At 50.9% G+C, this 18,057-nt stretch overlaps 1 protein-coding gene across 3 annotated transcripts in view; it reads right to left on the bottom strand.

Annotated features, from left to right (window-relative positions):
- Positions 1-18,057, bottom strand: part of Hdac4 (histone deacetylase 4) — a 250,766-nt gene that overhangs the window by 176,287 nt on the left and 56,422 nt on the right. The window contains exon 1 of one of the 3 annotated variants that reach the window (XM_010615705.2): positions 4,701-4,801. The exons of the other annotated variants lie outside the window; for them this stretch is intronic. The gene's annotated coding sequence lies outside the window, so the exon portion shown is untranslated. Of the gene's footprint in view, positions 1-4,700; positions 4,802-18,057 lie in introns of those variants that run through there. 3 annotated transcript variants of the gene reach the window in all.

An 18,057-nucleotide genomic window follows, 5' to 3' on the forward strand; every position in this document is an offset into this window, starting at 1 on the left:
TACTTTTTTTTTTTTTTTGAGACAGGGTCTTGCTTTGTAGCCCAGGCTGGCCTTGAACTCACAGAGATCCTCCTGCCTTGGCCCCCGAAGTGCTGGGATTGCAAGTGAGCACCACTATGCCTGGCCAAGAGGTTGACTTTATAAACTGCTCATTTGTAAAGTGCATCAAGGAACAACTAAGGGCCTCATCCCTCATCCCTAAAAAGCAGCATGGCAGCTTCATCCTCCCTCCGTGCTCTTACACAGGCCACATGTCGCAAGCTTCTCTCTCCGGCTCCAGGCTCCCCAAGCCTCTGTCAACACTCCGCACAGTGCCTGTCCAGCCTGCCGGCCCCAGACTCCCGCAGCCCTCAGGGCCTGTGCCAGCCTGTTCGCTGCAGCCTGCAGATGCTCAAGAACTGGACCACTGGCACAGCCAGCTCCTTGGTCTCACCCACCGGGGAGGCTGAAAGCTGCATTCATGCAAAGCCTGCAGCAAGAATGTCAGCCAGTAAACACCCTGGGGCATGGAACACATGCGGAATGGAACACATTGTAGGCACTTTTATTAACACCGTGAGGAGGGTTAAATGAGATAAGCCCTGGGAACACAACGCATGTCATGTCATACACACAAAATGGTACCTGCTGGTGATGTGGTGACACCTGCATTATGAACGATCTGAATTGGCAAATTAATGGCACAGGCCGCACGGGTACCGTGTCCAGCTGCTGTCCGTCTTGCTGTCTCTGACAGTTGCTCACCCCAGAGCTCCCATGAGGACAGAGGGTGCAACACAAAACTCACGAACAACTACAGCCTCAGGGTGCAAAGTGAATTGTTGAAGTCCTGCAAACTCCTTAGGCTTTAAAAGACATTGGAGAGGGGCTGGGGATTTGGCTCAGTGGTTCTGCTGCCTGCCTTGCAAGGGCAAGGCCCCGAGTTCGATCCCTGGCACAAAAAAGAAAAGAAAAGACATTGGAGAGAAGAACTACGTGGGAGACAGGGTCTCCTCCCCAGGAGTCTGGAACCCTTGGTGAGGCAGTGACCCCTGTGCCACATGAACCTGTATGGGGAAAACGCTTCCGAAATGGTTTACCAGAAGGGGACATTTGCTGTCACTCTGGGACAGGTCTCCAGTTTCCGTGTAGTGTTCTTCTAAATTTTGCAAAAACATATACGTATGAAGAGGTAAAAGCCTTGGAGCCCAAAGTCTCCATGGTGACCTATGTTGAGGCGGCCAGGATGGTCCACACAGTGCAGACGTGCCACCTCTGGTCACGCAGGAGAATCCAGCACTCCCCTCTGGCCAGCGGGGCTCTTGGTTTGTAAAACTTTCATGTAGGGCCAACACAGCCATCACAGCCTTGCAACTCAGCAAAGAAGACAGACCAGTTTGGGCCGCACGGGTACCGTGTCCAGCTGCTGTCTGTCTTGCTGTCTCTGACAGCTGCCTCACTGTTGGCTTCCACCTGAGCAGCTGGTGAGGGTGCTGCATGGCGGGTACCCAGCCAGCTGATGTGAGGAGACCACATTTGTCACTGCTGGCATTTTCAGGACAATGGCCAGGGAGCATCCCTTATACCTCCGGACCCGACAGCTCTGCTCAGGCCTAGTCAATGGCATGCTGCACAACTGCCTCTCCTCTGCGGGGCAGAGAGCACCCCCAGGTGCTGTGTGAGGCAGGTGCTGTTAGCGACCAGGCCTTCACTTCTGCCCTTTTCTCTGGGGAGGCCCAGAAAGGAAGGGCAAGGGAATCTCCAGTGTCTCCTTTTCTTTTCTTTTATGAAAAACACTATTTCTGCATGAATCAATTTGAAAATGAAGGCAAAAACAAGTTCTAGGAGTTTCCAGATTTGTAGAAAAATAAGAACTGAATTTGGTTTTCATCATGTTCAAATATTTTAGGTATGTGCAGCTTAGTTTCAGTTAGTCACTGGCTCAACTGTAGCCACACCCTACACAAATGGTCCAAGTTTAGACATACTACATACACCAATGTGCACCTGCACACAATTTAATACACAGAAATCCAGAGAGAACACTTTTCACTCCCCGCTGGTAAGCACAATGGAAACAAGATGCTCTGTGAGCCTTGAATCTAAACATTTAAACTAACCAGGTGGATGGCATTATGGAGAAACTCAGGGCCACGATTACTTCAGATGCCTCTCTGTAGAGGGGCTCCCTCACCGCTGAAATGATGCTCAGGGACCCAGACAGCCTAACATATGCATGAGGACAGCTGTCCTTCAGACTGTGCTTGATGGCTGTTAGTCTCTGAGGACACTGCCAAAGTCAGTCTGTCTCTGGACGGGTCTGTGTTAGGGGAACCCCATCGTGCCCTGATGGCATCTTCCTAATTTGATTCCATTTCCACTTACTTTCCTGCTACTCCCCAGAGTCTCGGAAATTTGGAATGCAGGGAAAGTTCACCTCTAGAGTGACTTTGAGGTTCCTCTGCCCACCGGGGGGGACAGGGAAACCTGACCCAGCTCCTTCAGGTCAGTGACCAGCACTGAGAACAGCACCCTTCCAATGAACATGTGGCCCTCAGGGCATCAGCCACGATTGTGTGTGGGGCACACCTGACCCTGGCCAAACTGTCCTGTCCCACCCGGCCTGACATACTCTGCCTCTCGCCTACACGTGATGATGCGGTGCCAGCCAGGAAGGAAACGCTCCACTCACACAGGGAGACCCTGCTTCATGCCACATCCCTGGGTCCCACACAGGCCCCGCCTGCCCCAAGCTTCATTCCCCACCCGTCCTTCACAAGGACCAATAGCTTGGTGAAGAGGACTTTCCGGAAGGGGCCTCAGGGGTGCATGGGCGGATTCTGGCCAGGTCAGCAGGGGCCACAGAGCCTCGGCCAGGATGAGCAGCACTATCCTTCACACGCCCATCCCCTGGCCCTCTACCCGGGAATCTGCAAAGGGCTGGCTGCTGGGAAAACCTTTCAAGCCACACTCCCCTTCAGCTCTGTCCTTTATTTCCACCCTAGGTGCCCAGGACCTGGAAACCCTTCCGTGCAGGAAAAGGAGAGCCCAGGAAAGCCCATAGTCCCTCTGGCTGGGTGGGCTCCATGCCTGAGTGGCCATCCTGTCAGGGATGCAGGACCTGTGCAGGACCCTTAGGGAACCATGGATCACTCTGAGAAGCTAGAAGAGGGGGACACATTGAGAAACAGACTGGAGAGTGGCCTTCTGGTGGTGCCTGCGGGTCATGGCTGGGACCTGGTAGGGCAAGTAGATTTCTGAAGCTCTCAGAGGGCTGAGTGGCTCTGGAAAGACCACTTTTCCAATGTCCTGTACAATGTCTGTGCAGCTCCACACACTGACCTAGGACATGCTGTTGACCTAGGAAGAACACTCTTCACTCACACAGGGAGACCCCTGCTGCATGTCACACCCCCAGGTCCCCCACAGGCCCCGACCTGCCCCAAGCCTGTGGGGTTATTGGGGTTTCACGCACATGACCCTGTGTTTTCTGAGAAGTCCGAGGGCAGCACCTGCTCAGGAGAACAGCCCCAGGAGCACCGCCTGCCTAGACAACTTTGTGACCCCCACACTTGACCTGCACCAGCACTGTCAGGCACACCATCTTCAGATTCACCTCTGGTACAAGCGATGGGGAGTGAGGATGTTCGATTGTTTCCTGTTTCCCTTCCAGGGTAGTGCTGTGGATTTAGGAACTTTATTGGTGCCAGGATTCCTGCCCTTCACTTCTGAGGTCTGCCTGCAACTGAACACACAACGCCTAGCAGCAGATACCCAGGGACATGTGACCACAAAGCAATGTGCTGGAGAAGGCTCTGCCTGGCTGGATCCAAGGATGAGGGCCTAACCTGGCCACTTAACACTCTTGGGCCTCAGGTTCCCAATTTGTGAAAGGGGAGAGTCATAAAAGTATGACTTCTGTGTACTTTTATAGGTGTACTGAGGATATGCAAGAGGTGGCATGAACACACTCAGCAGGGCACACGCCATCGGGAAGCTCACCATTGTGGGGGCTGGTGTCGCAGTGGGCAGGACAGCTGCAATGGATCCCCTCCCTCCTCCCTCCCTGGCTGGGCCTGGTGACACAGGACAACAGGATCACTTGAGTGGCATCTGGCAATAAACCTTCCTAGTAGGAATTCAATACTTGCATGAGGCTTTGATGGTCTCAAAAGGGAAGGGTCTGTAGTCAGTGATGTTCACAGCCTCCCTCCCGGGCCAGTGATCTCTCTTAGCAGGCGAAGAGCCATGCTTCTACTCTGGCTGAGTTACAAGTAATTATTCATGTTTCAAAGGGCAAAGACCCACGTCATTTGCAGCCCAATGGGGCCCAGGCAGAGCCAAGTCAACACGGCAGGGTGGGGGTACAAGCCGTCTCACCTTCCTGCATGGCCCGGCGTGCCCAGGGGCCCAATCACCACAGATGTCTGGTCTGCTGCCTCTGGAGACCAGACCCCACTGAGATCTGTGTGTCAACACAGACCGTACGAAGAGTGGTGCCAGTGCCACCCATTCCCGCCACACAAGCAAGCCCACCACCACACAATCGCGGAGCCAGTGTCCCCAGCAGCCCCCAAAGGCTGAGTTTCAACAATCTAAGCTGATCTAGGTAACAAGCACTTGGTCACTAGGAAGGACACTGCATGATTACATAACAGAGCACAGAAAATCCTTTACAAGTTTCTTAAAGGAAAGCTAATTACACCAAATCGGCACTTTACCTTCAGCCAAGACCTCTGCCCGCTCCAGAAGCCCCTCCAGTCACTCCTCCAAAGGGTGTTCAATGCTTTAACAAGGAGAAAACTCCAGCCTGCTCTGCCAGGCTCACTGGGGAAGAATTTCTTTGCTCCACCCTGACATCTGGTTTCCATTTCACATCCATGTTGTCACATTACGTAACAAGCAGATGATACGAGGATCACCACCAGGGTTTTGGCCCAAGACTCACAAAGAACACCCCAATACTATTTATATTTGGACCACAAACGTTCACCACACCAAAGCGGTGCAGGGCAGCAGCATCTCCAGGGTAGAGCAGTCTCCCACAGGGCTCCACTCCTCTTCCTCCTCACCCATCAGGCACACATGGGTCATCATCTACTGTCCCGCACAGGAAAGAGGTTTTGGGCCAGAAGGACAAGATGAATTCCGCATAGGGTCAGAGGCAGGCAGTAGTTAGTGCCAGATTCCCCCCCAGTGAGGCCTGGTGGGACCAGGGTTAGGAAGCTTCCAGGCAGAGGCTTCCATGGGTGGCAGAGCCCCAGAGCAGGCGTCCCCACAGCCTGCCAGGCGTCATCCCAGAAGCAAACTCCCCTTCTCCTCAGCCCTCATCTCAGCTTATCTGGGATGCTCTAAGGGGCATCACTGATATGGCACCCCAACTGCACGCCGCTGGCATCAATACTGTAATGCCAGCAAGGCAGGCGGAAGCCGTTCCCTCTGACTGCAGGGCTGCATGGAGCCCTGGACTAAGGAGGCTGACCACGACAGCCAAGGTGGGGAATCACAGGACTTCTCCAGCATCATCCTGAGCAGCCGTCCTCACATCTAGAAGAAGGCCCTCCACAGCAGGAGCAGCCCTCTGGCTGGCTAACACGTAAGGGGCCTTGGGCACAACGGGCGCCACTGTTAAACCATGACAGGCTTGCTGAGTGAGGGGGTTGGAGCAGCCATGCAGTTAGGGTGAACAGCTGTGCCCCTGCCGAGTGAGAATGTACAACTTCTCATCACTGTGACCACCATGCCAGCATCCTGCCAGCCACAGGTGCAGGCCTGGCCTCCGTATGTCCCCAACTCCCTGGACTGCTGTGGGGATCTGTGCAGAGCAGTGCTCGAGGCAGAAGGACATATCAGTGGCTAGTGGAATTCAGATTCCACTCTCCTTGGAACCAGAGCCAGCACACGCTTGTTGAGGAAGCTATTTCACAGGTCAAACAAAAAGCAAATGGCAGCTGTTAAGAGTGATGTCCAAGGGAGGACAGGAAGCTGGGGCTCAGTGGGACATTTGCCCAAGGGACAGCTTGTACCTGGAGCCCTGCAGACAGGTACAGCAAAACTGCCAGGCAGCAGCAGCACGCACAGGGCATGGTGGCTGCCATTGGCAGGGCTGCCTGCTTTGAGCTATTCCTCTGCTGAGTGCCCCGCTGTGTAATGACAATGATGCAAATGGCCAAGCAAGGTAAAGCACCCAGAGACTGAGGCCCACAGAGCAGGTCCCAAATTGTACGCATGAGGTGAGATCAGAGGGCCGGTGGCTGCAGAGATGGACACGGGAGCCTCCAAGTGCTCAGAACCAGATCACAGCTCCACTTGGACACTGGGCCCTAAGCTAACTGGTGAAGGGCTTCTTGAACAGGCCCCTAGGAACATTCTCATTTTCCTAATCTGTGCCCTTCTTATGGAAGCTGTGCTTTTTCTTTTTGTGCTGATCTAGTTCCAGCCTGGGCAAAGGAAGGGGGACAGCTGGAGAGTTCACATTCCAGAAGCAGTGGTGCCAGTCGGGGGACGAGGCCAGGGCTGCCCTGACCGGGGCCCCACTAAACATTTGAACTATTTCCTCTAAGTCACACACACACTGAGCACCTGAGCCCCCTGAGGCACTGGTGGCCCACTCGAAGTTAGCTTAGGACCTGGCCACCAGTCATTCAGATTATATCCTAACTGCAGCCTGCCTGGGCCACGCTGCTCAGCAACGAAGCACTACCTTTCCAACAGCTGTACGCTAAGAAAGCCAGTCCACTCATTCAGCTGATACCGGCTGTGGTCCGCTGACACAGGCAGGTCTCTCACCTACTGAGACTCTCTCACACACAGCCATACCCCCTGGATGTTGACCCTCATCATCTCACGGAGCAGGTGGGTCGAAGATGAAGGAGTAAAGAAGACCTGTCCCTTCAGAGCAAGGCCCAGCAGCAGGAGGTCTGTGAGCACACACCCAGTGACTCTGTCTGAACACAGGAGCAACCAGAAACCAGAGGCACATGTCAAGACATTGGGGTGGGGAGATTTCAATTCACCCCAGAAGTAGCTACCAGGAGGTGGCAGAGGACAGCCTGCCTGTCTCTCATATATTATTTCTCCTTCTTGGTTCCCAAAACTGGACTCATAAGTGCTGCCAGTTCACTCCCCGGACAGGAAGGGCCTCTGTCCCGGACCCCAGTCTAGGAAACTTGGAAGGATCATGGTCGTGGTAGGATGGCTGCTGCCACTCCTGCCTCAGTCCCAGAGTCACTCCTTGGGGACTCGGGAGGGTATCTCCCAGAGCAAAAGGAAGAGTGCAGACCCCAGAGGGTGAGGTTTGCCCAGCAACAGTGCCAATGAGCCGTGGCCTGAGGCCATGGGAAGGCCTGAAGGCACTGTGAGTTCCCAACCTATATCCTGGGTGCCCCAGCCACCTCCCCAGAAGCTGGGCTGGTCAGGCCCCACGCAGGGGTCAGAAGAAACTGGGGGACTTACCACCCATATGTTCACTGAAGAGCACGGCATGGGTGTCTGCAGGGCAGCCCTGAACCCACCCCATGATGCCACAGTGTTCATCACACTGGTGGGGACCGGTGGACTGGCTCAGTCCTGTAGGTGTGGGGTGACTTCTGCCAGGTTAGGCAGCATGGGTTCGATTTGATAATGGTGGCAGAGCTCTGCAGCGCTGGGGGCCCTCCGCAGAGGATGGCTGGGCCCCATGTACTCCAGTGGAACCGGACTTGCGGCCGCCCCCTGCTGGTGCTCATCACCCTTCCTGCTTGCAACTAAAAAGACTTGCAGAGGCACAGGGGCTTCACACCACATAGCAGGACTGGCACAGTGGGTCCTCAGCCTCAAGGTGCCCTCTGCGGGCCACCATATTGGGTGTCATTTGTCAAAGGCCATGAAGACAGCAGGCGCCAGCTGTCCCGATCCACAGAACACAGAACGCTGTCCTAGCCTGATAGCTCTTTGGACATTCCGAAAATAAAGTTTGAGTGTGACACCATGCAGGCAGAAATGACAGATTTAAGATATAAAACGACACCAAATACCAAGACTTCGTAGGAATGGAAGTCTATACCATTACTTCATGGGTGAGGAACAGAGGGGACACTGTGACTTAGTGGAAAGGACAGCCCAGCCCCTCCTAAATCACACGTGGGGGTCTCAGTGTTTTGTAGAACTAAAGGTTCCTTAAAGGAGCCTTTAAAAGAACATTTTAAATTGAATTTTTACACAAAACTCCATGCTGAGGCTTCTGAAGAGCAAATGTCAAAATTAGGCTGGAACAGCAAGATGGCAGCTTTGCCCCAGGGCGACACCACAGGCAGAAGTCTGGACTGGACCTTGTGGGCAGCCACAGGGTGGCTCTGGGCCCTCCCCTGAGCAAAGGGGGAGGGGAGACAAAGAAGCCTGCTCAAGTCTTGACAAAAACTGAACGGGATGTCACAACTCAGCAACCGCAGGGTAGACATGAGGGGCTTCGGCGGTCATACAACTACCACTATTGAAAAGCACGCAGATTCCACTACACTCACCCAAGGGGGCAGAGGGGGCAGGGCTGGAGATGAGGGCCGGCCAGCTATCTGGGTAAACGCAGGCCTCTCCACAGAGGGACTCAGCACTATGGCACTAAGGGGCAGCAGGCCCCAGCGCAGAAGGTGGGATGCAGGTCAATGCCTCCCTCCCATCTCTACTGCTGTCACAGAGGAAGCCTTGAGTTTGCACACTTTCATATTTCCCTTTCTTCTTCAACTATGTGATAGAAAGCCAAAGCCAGGCAGTAAAATCCAAGAGCAAGAACTTCCCCTATTGTCCTCCACTCTAAAGCCGACGCTTGCCTGTTATTTACAGTTCTGTTAGGAAAACAAGCTGCTCTGCACTGCCAAGGAAAGCCAAATCACTCTTTTCTTTACAAGTCCGACTAAATCAAAGCTTTTGCATTAGCCTTCACAAACGGAGGGCTGTATGTGCACCAGGCGCTGTGGCATTCCTGCCAGCACATCCCCGCTGTGAAGGCAGTGTTTTCTGTAACAGTGCCCCATGCGCTCTTCCTCAACAGTACTGCAAAAACGATGACAGGAAGAGGGCGGTAGGCCGGTGCTCTGCCTCCATGGACACAGCCGGCATAACAGACAGTTTCTGCAGAGGCCAGGACTGGCGTCCCGGTCCCAGGCCTGGCAAAGCCTGGGGATCCTGGGCAGGCGGTCTTTCCTCTTGGCCACATCAACTGGGGAAAGGAACCCTGCACTCCGAGTCCCCAGGCCCTCCACTCTGAGGCAGCAAGCCCAGCCTCTAAGCACACCGTCCTGCCAGCAGGAGGCAGTGAGGAGCACAGAGCCAGGGGTGCCTGGTCCTTGGCTTGCTCTCTGTGCACACTGCACCCCAGGAACTTCTAGCCGTGGAAGGCCAAGGAAACGCTCCACTTTCTCTTATCCATTCTCTGCCATCTCTTGAGAAACAGGCTGGCTTCTGCTTGAATCCAGTGCACATTTCACAAAACAGTAGAGTCCCCGAGGAAAGGAGCTAACAGGAATGCCCCAGAAGCAGAATCCCAGAAGGAAGGTGTAAAGCAGAGACTCTAAAGTGACCACAGCCCAGAGCAGCTTCAGCTAGGCTGGGACCCCACCCAGGCCCCACAGCGTTTACATCAGAGCAGGCTGTCCCTGCAGAGCTTAGGCAGAGTGGTCTGGGCTCTTCACACACCATGGAGGACAATGGCAGTGGGAAGTCACTTAGCGTTCCACCTCAGGAACAAACATGGCCAGTCAGGCCCTCAGCCCACCAGACCCCCCGACCCCATGCTCAGTCACACCCACAGAGAATGCTGCTTGGGAGAATCAGGCCTTCCCCAGAAAGCCAACTAGCAGCACTGCTGCAAAGCAAAGAAAGAGAAGTGTCTCTGCACCTGACGGAGTTGACAGCACAGTAAGGAAAGCCTTGGAGGACGTAGGCTGAACCCAGGGTTAAAGACCAGCACACAACCCAAGCCCGATTTCAGGACCTGGCCTCTCCTGGTTGCTCACAAGGTTCCCAGAAGGGTGGATGGGAGTTGGACTGCAGCTCCTCAAGAGAAGCCAGAAACAGCCTGAAATTGCCAGAAGGGGCAGATCATGAAAGAAGATGACCCTGGGAATTCCTAACCACAAAGAGCTAACAGAGGTCTGGGAAGAATTTGGGCGCCCGTGCCGTGCACATCCTAAGGCATCCGAGGTGCTGCCTGAGACCCAGGCTGGAGCAACAGCTACCAACTCAGAAAGAATGTCTGCAGAAAGGCACAATCAAAATTCCCAAGGCTGTGGTAGGCCAGGGAAGACATCGACTATAAAAAAAACTAGATGCTAGGTCTGCTTGATAAAACAGCCGGGTTGTTCAAGGGTCCTCTATTAGTGCTTATATAACTCAGGGAGGTTCCTAACCTCCTTGTGCCTCAGTTTCCCCCTTTCCAAGGGGGATATGAGAGCCTGTACCTTCTCTGAAGGAAGAGCAAGGAGTAAATGGGATTGTATGCATCTGCTATTATCAATGTCAAAATCAGTCAGTCAGGGTAGAAAATGAAACAGGCGGAACTTGCAGAAATAAATCTGTAATCACGAGAACTTAAAACTAGATGGGTAAGTTAAGCAATCAAGTACACAGCTAAAGAGAGAATTGGTGAACCATGAAACAGCGCAAAGAAAGCAAGACAGAAAGGCAGAGCGGTAACAGGTATGGGTGGCAGGGGCAGAAAGGGTGGGAAGGCACTTTAGCAGCCATCAGTCAGCATCCCAGATGCTGAAGGATGGAGGTGTGCAGTTACACTCAGTACAAAAAGGCTGCAAGCAGACCACAAGGTCGCTGTACCTAAGACAGGACAGTGATGGCACAACGGCCAGACACATAACAGGACAGAAAGTCCAGACAGACCAGAGCAGCAAGGAGCTCTAGGACCAAGGTGGCATCTAAATAATCAGACAAACAGAGGCATCTTACTAAATAGTGCTAGGACAACTGAGAGGCCAGCTGGGGACAGGCAAAATTAGATCTAAATCTGACACCGTACACAAGAGTGGCCTCCAAATGGACCAGATGTAAGAAAGGAAACTACATGGCACCAGAAGGAAGCCTGGGCAAGCTCCTCTGCTGGTGAGGCCAGCTTTCCCACTGGGACTCAGAACCACATGCAGTGAAGAAAGGGTGAGACCGACTGGGAGGCGAAGGAGCCACAGACAGTGTCAAAAACAAGGGGCAAAGGAGAGAGATTACCCACAATAAACACGACAGATAAAGATCAAGGGTGCTCCTCTGAAATACTCTGAAACACTGTGAGAAGAAAGACCAAAATCCTAACAGAAAAACACAGCAAAGGCAGAAAGTTTCTTCCAAAGTGAGAAATCAGTCCCTATCCATCAAACTGGCAAATAAGTGACACTGCTGGCACAGCTGTGAGAACAGGCACACGCAGATCTGATCGTGGGAATGCAGATCAGTGTCAACGCCTTAAGGGGAGTTTTGGCAATCTAACAAAATGATGTGTCTGCTCATCCTGGTGTAGAAATCATTCAGTACACTAAGTCTGAAGACACAAACCCAACAATGCCAAGTGTGTACACCCAAGGGCACTCAATGAGCACGACGGAGGTACAGGAAGAGGTTGGCAGGAGGTGTGGCCAAGGAAGAGGGCCTGCAGGAAGCTCCTGGGTGCCCACTCTGCGCCTCAGCGGAGCACAGCACCAGCTTGCTCCTCTGTCCAAAGGGCAGCCGGAGCCAGGGATGGCAGTGTGGGAGAAGCACAGCACTTCTCTAGGTCTTGCTTCTCCAGGTTCCACACACTCGCAAAGTGAAAACCAACAGAATGGGAGGAAACTCTAAAGTGAGACACAAATGAAATAAGCCATGTTACAAGTGGATGGCACAGCACGGGGGAGGTACAAACAATGCCAAGTGGCCTTGGACACAGTGTTCAGACCACACACCCTAGACCAACACTGAGCTCCAGTCCCTGGGTTTCTCTCTCACAGAGGTGCGGACAACTTTTCTGAGAATTCTGGGACTGAACAGATAAATACTGTGCTGGAATTCCGGGAGGCTAACGACTGCCTGTCAGAGGAGGCAGGAACAAATTCAAAGCCAGAAAGGGCAGCCGAGCTGTGATGTGTGTGAGTGCACAGCGACTGGGCCACACACACACATCTACTGCCCTGCTCTCCCTGAGCAGATCACAACCACTGGGGGGAACTGCTGGCTCCAGAGCTGGGACAGGAGAGGTCAGAGCAAGAAGGGGACAGCCTGCTGCATCACACTGTAGGGGAGCTCAGGACATTGGGGACCTGCCAGAAGGGCCAGATGGGGCTCCCACAGCCATATCAGGGGCAATGAGGGCACCAAAATCGCTATCAAAATAAAAGATAAGAATCCAGTTAATACATGAGAATCTACAGGCTCAAACTAACATGAGTAAGCAGTAAGAGAGAGAAAGGAATGCTCGACTCCATAGTAGCAAGTCCAGAGTAGGCTGTAGTGAACCTGATGGGACTGGGTCTCCCAACAGCCACCATAGATGCTCTCAGAGCAACAGCAGACTCAGAGGCACCAGAGGCTGCCAATACTCCAGGCCAGTGTCTGAGGAGGACCAGGAGGTCTGCAGTCCCAAAGCACTGCCCTGCCAGCTGTGAATTAAGTACAAAGGGCAAAGCAACAACTTCATAGTGGAAATGCCTGGAGACACCACCAACCAACCAGAGGGGCGAAAGCTGGCTTCCCCTGGAGTGGAACAAGTCCACCAGGACCCAAGGCACCGAGAACATACTGCTCTTGGCCTCCCAGCCCAGAGGGCAACACCTGAACCTAATCATGAGGAAGCACGAAAAATCCCAGGTAGAGGGGAGTTTACGGAATACTTGCCCCGTACTCTTCCAAAAACATTACTGTGATGGAATGTGAAGAAAGAGTAAGTTTGAAAGAGATTTGTGGGACAGAGAAGTGGATACTGTGCCTGATCTGGGATTCTCTTTAGATAGACAGGACATTTTTATAAGACAACTGGACAGATATAAACAAACCCACAGATCAGAGAACGAAACATGTTACTGTTAAAAGGAAAACAGAAAGCATTGAGGCTAAAATTTCCTCAAAATTATTAAAGGACACTAGTATTTAGATTCAGAAAGTCTAAAAAATATCAAGAGGGATAAATGAAATGTTGAGTGAAAACAGAAGACTAAGACAGATCACAAAGGCAGTTAGAGAGAACCAACAGCTCTCTGGGAAGGAGTGCACAGATGTGGCAATGAATCCAACAGTCTGGCAGAATTTAGAGCACGACAATAGGGTCACAATGCTGGGAAAAACTACCCAGAACTCTCTACTCTGTGGCAGATCATTGTACAGTAATAGATGGTATTCTCAAACAAAAAGCACAGGCATTTACAACTATAGGAGCATCTACAGAAACTTCCAAAGGCTGCTAATTCTGGAAAAAAAAAAAAAGGTCAAGAAAAACACAAGCTGACATCCAAGAAGAAATGGTGAGCAAATGAAACAAACACATCAGCAAGTATACAGAGCAAAGACTACAGAGAGAAACAAAAACAATAATAACAGACTAGCAAATACAGCAGCATGAAAATGAAACAGCAGTGACCATCAACAGATGACAGTGAAATGACACGCCACCCCTGTAAAAAGCAACATGGTCAGCTAGCAGTGGCTTAATATCCAGCTGTAGGAAGGAAGCAACACAGACTCATCAGTCCTATAAATAGTAACAAAATTAAACAACCTATCAGAAAATGGGCGCTTCACACAAGAAGATACAAGCACATTAGCAAGATGCTCAAGTTCACCTGCCGCCCAGCACAAGCCCAGGGAAAGCCTGGTGACCTGGCAACTGCAGCACTGCAGGGGCAAAGGAGCGGAACTGCTCAGCCATCGTGCAGCCGTGGTGCATGTCAGAGTCCAACGTCCCCGGTCCAGAGCCGCTTCCACCCTCAGGTCGGGACCCCACAGGCTGTGTTTTCGTGTGCCAGCAAACATGCACAAGGATGTTTACCATGCCACCTCTGCATGGAGACACACCTGCAAGCATACCTCGAAGCCACCACGGGACAAGTGCATGGGAAGATTCCTAAGAAAGACGGGCCAAACACCAGCTGAAACTAACTCCAGCTACACAAGTGAACACAATCCTCGAAAGTTCTGTCTGAAGACAACTCCACAAAATTAAAAAAAAAAAAAATAGGCATTATAATTCTACTTACACGAAGTTTAAAAACATAAAACTAAAATCACACTGTTCAGGAACATGTACGAGTACAATGCAACTTTTTTTAAAGCAGAGTAGACAGAAAGTAAAGGTCTTTAGAATGGTCTCCAGCTCAGCGGGGTGGGCGGGGGTGGGGTAAACAAGCTGCTCTTGCTTCTCCCTCTCTTCTTCACATGACACACATAAGCCCTGTGTATTTTTCATCAGGTACAGTACTTCATAATTAAAATTTAAAACAAATGCAAGTGAGAAAAAACAAAAAGGCATAAAAAAGAAAGTGAAATATCAATCACAAACAATAAATCTGCAGAGTCCCGGGAGTAGAATGCTAGATGCCACCAGTTTCTCTCAGATGACATGGGAAGTCTGAACTGCTGAGAGAAGGGAATGTATTTTGGGACTCTTTTATTATGCAATTTCATGTAATCAAAACAGTTAACCTTACTGAACTTCTCTTTTAATTGCTAGCAAAGTCAAAATTGAGTTTCTTATGACCTATGAATTTACTGAATCTTTTGGGGATCTTATCACATTATCTATTTCAGTTTTCCCCATCGCGGTGAAGTTGCTGACACCCAAAGCCACAGGACAGATGGGCCCACCAGATGTGCCTCAGAATGCACACCTGGCTGGCACGAGGTCTCTAGAGTCCCCAACCATGAGGCTAAACTCCTAAAATTCCTAAGAACTACACATTCTCCCCAGACTGAGGATTTTTAAATCAACTATTAAAAATGGAATAGAACTTAATCTAACGTCTTTTCCTTTTCTGAAACAGTCCCATTTTTATATGAATTATACAGCTTTGCTTGTACAACAGCATTCCTGTCATAAACCTGGGGTAATGAGTAACTGCACAAAACTAACATGCTGGCATATTCCTTCCCCAATATCCCACTCAGGGTTCTACAATTATGCTCATAAGCAAAATGTGCTTATATTTTTTGTTTTACTGTTGCCACTAATGGGTTCTAAAATTCAGGCCCTGAGTCTCATAAAAGTAGATGACATTTTTGTTTAGAGGCCATCTTAATATCAACCAGGAGAAAACTTGGGGGAAACACTGAGCAGTCACCCAAGAAGGAGGTGCTCTCTTTTCAGGGAGTCTGTGGCTGAGTCTTTTGTGGAGTCCCAAGCCTGGAGTGACTCTCCATCCCCTTTTTCTCACAGAACAGAGGTGCTCCATGCTGGTCTAGGTCTGGACATGTCATCACACACAGATGACACCTCTGGCTGGGGCCATCTCACGTCCTACAGATGCTGAGAACAGTTCCAATGGGAAAACACTTTCCAGCACCTTCTGCCAGGTTCCCACAAGGCAGAGTCCAATGCCCTGCCCTGGGACTCCCCTCAATCAGATGTCCCCACTCTGCCCCCACGGGCTGGGTCACTTGGGTATGTGCCGTCCAGGCAAGCTACAGTTAATTTTCCTAAGAATAATGTAAGTTCTCACTTTTATAGCAAGACAGAAGTTCATTTTCTGTGAATATTTCTACTAAAACTTCCTATTGGAAGGATTTTCTTCTTTGCTCTTTGATTTCTCCTGACTTACACTGTGTATTTCCTTCGCTGCTCAGCACTTCTAACACTGCTGTTATTTCTATCTGCTGTGACAGTCTGGGCTCAGAAGCACTAGTCTACAGACGCATGCTAATCTCTTGTGGCCCCTGAAGTTTGCCTTTTTGGCAACAGGAGGAAATGTGACACAAGAAAAATTCTAGCACATTCAATCTTCATCAACTAGAACTCATTCATACAGTAAGCTGTAATGATGCAGAGTTAAACCGTGTAAGAACAATGCTCACATAAAACAACGGACATTTTAAATAAATACAGCCCGTGTTTGACAGTGGCGTGTGTGTCTCGCTGAGGCCCCAGCATCCCAGACATTTGTGCCCAGTGTTAAGGGAAAGGTAGTGACACTGCCAGTGACACATCTCACTTGCAGCCATGAAAAGCCCACAGCTTCAGGCAGCGTCTCAGCCCACCCACACAGGCATGTGCATGCTCCAGCTACTCCGCTGGCCACACCAAGTCTTTCCTATACCCATCCCACAGTCATCAACTCTACCACTGTTGTAGTTTAGAGCTAAAATGTCCCCCCAAAGTATCATGTTCAGAGGCGGGCCTTTCAAAGTGCCTGGATAGTGGAGGCACCACACTCCTCAGGGGATTCATCCACTGATGAGTTCATAGAAGAATGTGCTGTTAGGAGGCAGGGCCTGGCTGGAAGAGGTGGGACCCTGTGGGGTGCCCTGGAAGCGGGTGTTCTTGTTGCTGGCTTCTCCCTTCTCTCTCTGCTTTCCGGATGCTATGGAGAAAGCTGTCTTCTGCCAGGCCCTCCTGCCATTTCTGCTTTGGAGCAGCCAACTATGGAGTGAGCCATGACATAACGAGTCAAATAAACCTCTCCTCTTTAAGTTAGGGTTAGGGTTCTATGTCCCAGGGATGGGAAAGCGACTCACATACACCTGTGGGTACACCACAGATGATTCAAGGGATAGCAGGTACTCCCAAATGTAAGCCCCCTGCCCTATCTCTGGAACTTTGGCCCCAAAAAACAGTGAGGATAATCAGCCACAGACATAAAGTTCTAAGGATAAGAACATTAAACTCTTAAGAGAGGATTTCTAAGTACTCAAATATTCTGCAGCTATATGTAGGTAGGAGTGTGGGCATGGATTTGGGGAGAAGGGTTCTCTAGACCACATAAGTCACCATCGCAGAACTCTCAGCTATGGTGGTCTGGCAGGGTAATGGTGGGGAGGGGCACTTTCCTTCCTGCTACAGCTTTTCACATTGTCAAGTCTGAGGTTAAGATGAGACTGCAACTTAGCCTTTAAAATTGGGAGAAGGGAGTAGTTTCCTGGTTATCAAGAAAACTGCTTCCATGCAAAATCAACAGGAGGCACTGGCAGCTTGGAGAGGCCCCGTGGAAGAGCTTGTCATGCTGGAAAGCCGAGGGTTCGACACAAAGCAGCTTCTGCCCCCAGAGCCTGCAGCCTAGCATCAGGAGCACCAAGGCCTGGTAGGCCCCTCTTCCGGGTGGACAAGCAAGAGGACGGCGAAGCACGAGTCTCCTCCCAACTCTACCTGGCCTGGGGAAGAGAAGACTCCTCTGGAAACTCAAAGCCCACCCAGGGCCCACTGCTCATGCCTCAACCCATCAAGGGCACACGAGGAGTCACACAGTAAGTCACACGTGCCAACAACTGAGCAGACAGTGTTGTCACAAGACTCAGCAAGACAAGAACATGCACTCCTCTTAAAACCTGTAACTTAAAAGGAACATGAACATTTCATAATGAAATACATTCTCCACAGCTTCCCCTAGAATCCAGGCAGCACTGATTGCATCTGAATGGGGTCATGCACTCTGTGGGCATTTAGGAACATTGACCAGGCTGACAGGACTCTTAAAATGCTTAGGATTGGTAATATTGGAAAGGTAAAACTAGATAGCAGTTTTTAAATTGTAGCAGTAAACTGGATGTGGTGGCACACATCCATAATCCCAGCATTCTGGGAGGCTGAGGCAGAAGGATCACAAGTTCAAGCCCAGTCTGGGCAAACAGCAAGACTTTGTCTCAAAATAAATAAATAAAAAAGGGCTAGGGTGAAGGCACTGGAATCAAATCCAACAAACCAAAAAAATGTAATAATAATAATGACAAGTAAGAAACTTTGGACATCTGAGGAATGTTTTCAAACATTTAGCATTGGGATGATCCTGAGCTTATAACCCAGACTGTATGTGCAAAGGCAAAATTTAGCCACAATTAGCTGAAAGAAACACAGCCTTGGGCATCCTGAGAAAACCAACTCTGCCACGACGTACCAGTGAGAAGCTAAAGTGCAGGAGCAGAGCTGTA

This window comes from Fukomys damarensis, unplaced genomic scaffold, assembly GCF_012274545.1.
Source record: "Fukomys damarensis isolate Sample0158 unplaced genomic scaffold, DMR_v1.0_HiC HiC_scaffold_16, whole genome shotgun sequence".
NCBI classification, from domain to species: Eukaryota; Metazoa; Chordata; class Mammalia; order Rodentia; family Bathyergidae; genus Fukomys; species Fukomys damarensis.